The 7,604-nt window shown below is 45.2% G+C and overlaps 1 long non-coding RNA gene and 1 pseudogene across 1 annotated transcript in view; one reads left to right on the top strand and one right to left on the bottom strand.

Annotated features, from left to right (window-relative positions):
- Window positions 1-787: 787 nt before the first annotated feature.
- On the top strand, window positions 788-4,418 carry LOC106574619 (transmembrane protein 182-like; annotated as a pseudogene).
- Window positions 4,419-5,558: 1,140 nt separating this feature from the next.
- Window positions 5,559-7,604, bottom strand: part of LOC123727767 (uncharacterized) — a 39,548-nt gene continuing 37,502 nt past the window's right edge. Inside the window, exons 2-3 of the long non-coding RNA XR_006759646.1 lie at window positions 6,598-6,730; window positions 5,559-5,698 (exon numbers count right to left, since the gene is read on the bottom strand). This is a non-coding gene — a long non-coding RNA (uncharacterized lncRNA). The remainder of the gene's footprint in view (window positions 5,699-6,597; window positions 6,731-7,604) is intronic.

Genomic DNA, 7,604 nt, shown 5'->3' with positions numbered 1-7,604 from the left:
TTCTTAACCAGAAAGACAGCTATAATCACTGCCAAAGGTGATTCTATCATGTGTTGACTCAGGAGTGTGAATACTTATGGAAATTAGATATTTCTGTAATACATTTTCAATACATTTTCAATAATTTCTAAAAACATGTTACTTAAGGGGTATTGTGTGTGAGAAAAAATATCTATTTAATCAATTTTGAATTCAGGCTGCAACACAACAAAATGTGGAATAAATCAAGGGGTGTGAATACTTCCTGAAGGCAGTGTATACAGTATGTACTGTAAATGTATCCTGTTTTTCCTGTTTCTAAAAAAACCCGCTTTATTAGACATCTGCTCATTTTGTTGAATTTTGGGGACAAAAGCAGTTGCTGTGACACTCAGATAGAGGATTCCATCAGAGGTCTGAGTGCCAGACGGTACGCTACAACACACACACACTTCTATTTTAATGTGTGTAAAAACATTGCAACAGTATCCCTGGAACTGTCACACGCATGACGACAGTGATTCTTTTTCTACCATCTCACGCACGCACGCACGCACGCACGCACACACACACACACACACACACACACACACACACACACACACACACACACACACAGGTCTCTCCACAACATCTGATTGGTGAGTGGGGGTTGCTGGGAATAGATGAAGCATAAATAACCAGCTCCTGTTTAGAAGCCTCCATGTCAAACACGATACTTCTGATTGGATGGTCATCGGACGGTTATATTTTATCTGCCCCAGGACACACCCCTATGACACAGTATTTGAGGATTTACTAATGGATATCAAGGCGGATAGGTCTGCTACAGTACGTAGGATAGTACCTGTCTACTTCCCTGCCCTGCTATTGCTGGGAACGAAACCGATAGACGAATCGACCGACTGGAGGACAGACAAACATCCGAACAGAGAAACGGTGACGCAGAAAGGCAGACGGACAGACCGAACGACCATCCGACACACCGATAGACCGACAAACCTTTGCAATTGACTGACCGACTGAAGACAGATAGGCCTCATGTCTCCTGCTGAGAGGCTGAGTGTGCTCCTCTTCCTAGCTGGGTTCTTCGGGGGCTTTGGGGCCCTGTCCCTGATGCTCTCCTTTGGGACAGACTACTGGCTGCTGGCCTTGGAGACCTGTGGCCCTGGGGGGGCATCAGTGACCTGGGAGGCTGGGGCCCTCAGACCTGGGGAGAGGGAGATGGAGGATCAGGACACTGTGACATTCTTCCACCAGGGCTTCTTCTGGAGGTGCTCCTTCAGTGGGAGGAGAGAGGACGACATGATGTGGCACTTCTGGATCAGTAAGTAGGAGAGTTCTTTTCACCTATTTATGAAATAGAAATACTGTAGCAGACAATACATTCATTGATGAATGACAAGAATGACCTGAACAGTAATATAATGAACCAAAAAAATACAACGTACATTTTTTTTCAAAGCCAATCAACCACACCAAAAGGTTTGTGTGCCTGCCTACCTCTTCCAATTGTATGCTTCTGAGCAAAGCACGGGTTACCAGGCACCTGACACTGCAGTCTACGGAGCCTTCTGGAGCATCTTCCTTCTAGTGGGCATGGTCACTGTTATGATTGGTGGGTTTGTCATCATCTGTGCCTCTCCATTGGCCAGCCACAGGCTCTACAATGTAGGCGGGGCACTCTTGCTCACTGGAGGTGAGTTATCGGTTGTGTTCCTCTGCTCAGACATTGCTGACGCATGCCAAATCTTACAATGTCTGGATATGTATTTTTACATATCAGCTAACCACATCATATGTTATAGAAATCTGGTGCCAGAAGGCATAGTCGATGATGTAGCGCGTTACTAGCCATGTTTGGGTCCACTCAACTTTACATGAAGCTCAAAGTTCAATTTGGAGCCGTGGCGATTTTAGCATCTGTTTACATTAATTACACTATAACGGTGACAAACGGTGCCCACCAAGGGTGCCTACATAAAGCTGTCCCAACAGCAGAGTCCCAACAGCAGTCCCAAGACCTTACCACTGCTACACCTGGCTATCAGCAGAGCCTTGTCTGGCAGCGAAACAGTTCATTCAGCCTCATTTACTGCCCTTTAAAAACACATAGCTGATATGGCTGACTTGCTTAAACAAATGTGGTTTCTATTGACAATTGAGATGTACAAATTATGGCATAACGGGATATGAGGCAATCCGTAATTTCGATTAAGACTTGAATGAGCGAGCTAGGACGGACGAAGTCAAATGCACAACAGAATTCAGAACATGGGCCGTTTTTACAGTATTCTCCCTGAACACCAAGTCAAAAATGATAGGATAAATCTAAGGGGCATATGTTCAGACAATGAAAGCTCTTATAATACTCAATGATAACATTTCTCTAAAACAGGCTTATCCTTTTTGTTTATCCTTTTAAGCTTGGAAAAGAGACCCTTAAACCCAGACTTGAGACCATACACCCACTCCACTGAATAGCAGGCTAGTGATTGCTTTGCAATGCTTACACTTAGCCACTGATTCCTTCCAGACCACTCATTGTTGAATTTGCAATTTCCAACTTGTTGTGTAATGTCCAATGGCTGATGAGCACCGGTACATTTTATCTATCATTTCTCTTCATATGACAAGGATTTAAAAACATTTGCCAGTAGATTTCTGACTTGATTCATGATGATGACTGCTAGCTTGTTAGCCAAGATTTTGAAAGTATGATGTTGATATGATCAATCCAATCAAAGCTGCTGTAGATATAACGTGATTTGACGTCATTTTATCTGTGGCCAATGACCTTGATCCTTCTTGGATGGGCACTTCTTATGTAACTCTATGGCAGCACCCAAGGGGCTTGAATTTTTTAGCTCTGCCCTTAGATTTGGCAGTGACGTAGTGTCCCCATGAGTGACAGAACACTGAGCCAATCACGGCACAACTAGAGAACATTACCAACCCCTACGCTCCGTATTTTCCGCTGGCTGCACCTCAACCACAGAAAGCACTGAGCTAGGCTGAAACACCTGCATTTTGGAGCTGCCTTACTTAAGAAAGCCAAAAAAATGGACCAAGTTTGTATGCGGCTTTATTAACATTATTATATATATTTTTTTAATTGTTTGCAAACTGATATGTGACACGTATTAATGCCAAAATAACTCGTAAAACAGGCATCCCCACCTGCCCTGAATGACGGGTTGCCACTAATCAGGAGACACATTTATGTTCTATTAACTTTTATTGAATGTTTCCCTCTTCCTCCCCCTCTCTCTCCCCCCGTCACTCTCCTCTCTCCAGGTCTATGTCTCCTGGTTGTAATAATGATGTATGTAGTCTGGACCCAGGTACTGGACACTCTGGAGGACTACGCTGCCCAGCAACAACACTCCTCTCAGTGTCCAACAGTACCACCTCAGCATCCAATAAGGCCTCTCCTTCCTGTTTGCTCCCGTCTCCGTATTCTTCTTCCTGCTGGCAGCACTGCTCTTCATCCTGATTGGACGAACAGTGCGGAGGTGCCATCACAAAGTACCAATGTAGTGACTGAGGGGGGAAACAGCCAGAGAGGAAGTTGGGAATGAACCATGCAGTGACTCCAGTGCCATAAAGGCCCAGACCTCCATGTTCAGTCTATAACAAGAGCTAGTAGTGACTGATACCATGGTCAAGTCTTATGGCTCTCACAGAGTAATAAAGATGGACCATATTAAATACATTTGGAATAATCAACTGTGGTTAGCTTTGAATACAAAGGCTACAGTCTCATTGGGAGTTGTGACTAAAATTTGATTCCTCTGATTATTTGCAACCAGTTCTGGACTCTATCAGACAGTCCCGTCATGGAGGGTAATGAATTAGATTGTCATTATCTATTGGGATAATCATGACGGACGGGACAGCGGCTTCCTAATCAACTGCAACACATCTGAATGGAAATACAGCTGGGTTCCACTACCACCACTAGAGGGCAGTGTTGCTTTAACAGTAGTAAAGTAGGAAAAATACAACACTGTTTACAGTATTTCTAACCCAAATACATCAAGCCATCTCAGCGAGCTTATATAGTTTCAATGGGAACAGACGTATCCCAGCCAACGTGAAGTTGCATCATTCATATTTGATTACAGCAGAGAGATTAAAAAGTTGAAAGAGGAAATGGTGAGACAATTTATTCAATTACCTTTTTTGTTGTTGGACCAAACAAAAGATAATATATGTTCAGTTTTTTTCCTTCTTCTGTACAGTACGGTTAACTCCATATTAAAGTAACTGATACAGAAAGCCCACCATCACACCTTTATAATTGGAAAAGGCAAACGTTATGAGTTCTCTCTCAGTGGCGAGGGCCTGAGACAGTAAGACAGTGATGAGATGAGGCTGACTGGGGGAGGAAAGGAGGGGAGGAGAAGAGGTGAAGTGTCTCATCAGTGTGTTTTTCTTTTCTTTAATGTCTTTCCTCCTCTTCCTAATCTGAGCTGTGAACAAGGTGAGCTTAATTACACTAGGAGCTTGTCACATTCACTTCTGTGGCCTCACACCGCCAGAAACATCTCTGGCACCCCCCCCCACCTACACCCCCCATCACCACCCGCCTGCGTTAAACCCACACTGGCGCCACGAGCCGCTCGTTTTAAAAGGGAGAGATTTTAATGATAGCCTGATTCAGTCAACTCTTGCTTTCAATCTTGTATTTTTTTAGAAAAAGAGATTCTGTTGGCAGATTCATTTCCAGTATGTGCCCCCCCCCCAATCCAACATCCTCCAGATTCAGTGTTATGTGTCACTGTCACCCCAGCGTTGCTCACACACGGTTGTTGATCCCCTCGTCACCTGGGTCTATGTCCCTGAGAATAATCAAAAAAAAAAAGGTAGTAGTTAATGTTCTGTTTTGTGTAAACTGGTATCATACATTTGTTGGAGCCCCACATCTGACCCCCTGCCTTGGCTACAATTATGACCCCCCGTGCCTCCACTCTCCAGACCCAGTGTTTTCCATAAATTTGAGGCTGGGCGGCTGGACCCTGTTGTACTGTACTCACACAGCCCGTGCTCTGTCTGTCTGGTGTGGGTCTGTGGAGCTGTAGCCTGCAGGCTGTGTGTGTTCACTGTCCCTCGGGTGGCTAGGGAAAAACAGAAGTGTTTAGGAGCTGAAGAGAGACATATATTGGACTGATGGATGATAAATGTGAAGAATAGAGGAGAGTCAGACTCTTCAGAAATCTTTCATGGATTTCAGCCATATGTCCATAAGTGTATATGAATAGATCTGATGTTAATAACTTGTTGGACTCTACACTACAGCATGTCCTGTCCTTTTTCTACATGGCACTTTCTTCACATTGTATGTTCTATTACCCTTTTCTATTCATCCTGCTCACATCCTCTTACTTAGCTCTATTTCCCTGTTTCGAACATGAGATCTTTCTCTCTTCTCTTCTCCTCTCCCCCTTTCCCCTTACCTCTCTCTCTCTCTCTCTCTCTCTCTCTCTCTCTCTCTCTCTCTCTCTCTCTCTCTCTCTCTCTCTCTCTCTCTCTCTCTCTCTCTCTCTCTCCCCTCCTTCCCTCTTCTATCTCATCTGGCCAGGTCTTTCAGTGTTCATAATGAGGTCTGTGATTGCTCTGTGGCCCTCTCCCCCGATCTGCCCTGCTCTCTCCTCTCTTCCTCTCTCCTCCTTTCTTCCTGTGTCCTCTGCTTCTTTCCTGGGGGTTAATGAAGATCCTGTGGATTAAAAAGCAGCTGTTAGAAATGACACTGGCCCTGGCAGAGATGTGGGGCTGCAGGCTGGATTGTGCCAAGAAGGCGGGAAGAGAGGAGCAGGGTAAAGAGAAGGGTATGGGAACCTTTTTGTCCTGCTCTGACCTGCCATTTGAATATCTACAGTAAATCATTTTACCCGTCTACCTCTCTCTCTGTCTCTCTCTCTCTCTCTCTCTCTCTCTCTCTCACCATCTCTCTCTCACCATCTCTCTTAATCTCTCTCTCTCCATCTCTCTCTCTCACTTTCAATTCAATTCAAGGGGCTTTATTGGCATCTCTCTCTCACCATCTCTCTCTCTCTCTCCCTCACCATCTCTCTCTCTCTCTCTCTCTCTCCCCATCTCTCTCTCATCATCTCTCTCTCTCTCTCCCCATCTCTCTCTCATCATCTCTCTCTCTCTCTCTCTCTCTCTCTCTCTCTCTCTCTCTCTCTCTCTCTCTCTCTCTCACTCTCTCCCCATCTCTCCCTCATCATCTCTCTCCCCATTTCTCTCTCACCATCTCTCGCTCTCTCTCTCTCTCTCTCTCTCTCTCACCATCTCTCTCTCCCCATCTCTCTCTCTCGTGTCTATTTTCTCTTGCCACCTCTTCTTTTGCTCTCCTTCTGTCTAACCTCCCTTTCTAACCTTGTCATCCTATTGCTATCATCTCTCTTTTTCCTTTCTCCCCCTCCTCTCTAGAGACGACAACTTTTCTTCATCTGTCCCTCTCTCATCTTCCTTCCCTCTCATCCTCTCTCGCTTCATCCCGCTCTTCCACTGGTCCACCGGATACTACTGCATTAGGTCAGTGTGTACATTAGGGAAGGTAAACAGATTATATTTAGCTCATTTTCAACCCAGCCACCTCCTTCACCTCACCTCCTCCTTGGAGACCAAAAGGGGCATAAGCCTGTTCCTTTTCTCTCTCTCTCTCATTCCCGTATTCTCTTTTGTCTTCTTCTTTTCCTCCCTCTCCTTCTCCTCTTCCAAAGAAATTGATAAACATAGTGTCCTGGAAGAGAGAACGGGTGAGAGAGAGAGAGAGAGAGAGAGAGAGAGAGAGAGAGAGAGAGAGGGAGGGAGAAAAATATGAAATCCAAGTTTCTTTCATCCATGAACGCTTTCATCTCTTTTTTCAAACTGAGGGAATTATCAGTGGTACTACTGATACTAGGAGGAGAGAGGAGGTACTACTGATACAACCTCTACTAGGAGGAGAGAGGAGGTGCTACTGATACAACCTCTACTAGGAGGAGAGAGGAGGTACTACTGATACTAGGAGGAGAGAGGAGAGAGGAGGTACTACTGATACTAGGAGGAGAGAGGAGAGAGGAGGTACTACTGATACTAGGAGGAGAGAGGAGGTACTACTGATACTAGGAGGAGAGAGGAGGTACTACTGATACAACCTCTACTAGGAGGAGAGAGGAGAGAGGAGGTACTACTGATACTAGGAGGAAAGAGGAGGTACTACTGATACAACCTCTACTAGGAGGAGAGAGGAGAGAGGAGGTACTACTGATACTAGGAGGAGAGAGGAGAGAGGAGGTACTACTGATACTAGGAGGAGAGAGGAGGTACTACTGATACTAGGAGGAGAGAGGAGAGAGGAGGTACTACTGATACTAGGAGGAGAGAGGAGGTACTACTGATACTAGGAGGAGAGAGGAGGTACTACTGATACAACCTCTACTAGGAGGAGAGAGGAGGTACTACTGATACAACCTCTACTAGGAGGAGAGAGGAGGTACTACTGATACAACCTCTACTAGGAGGAGAGAGGAGGTACTACTGATACAACCTCTACTAGGAGGAGAGAGGAGGTACTACTGATACAACCTCTGCTAGGAGGAGAGAGGAGGTGCTACTGATACAACCTCTACTAG

This window comes from Salmo salar, chromosome ssa16 (assembly GCF_905237065.1).
Source record: "Salmo salar chromosome ssa16, Ssal_v3.1, whole genome shotgun sequence".
Taxonomy (NCBI): Eukaryota; Metazoa; Chordata; class Actinopteri; order Salmoniformes; family Salmonidae; genus Salmo; species Salmo salar.
Note: the sequence above shows the minus strand (reverse complement) of the source record. Positions and strands in the feature narration are given on the sequence as shown.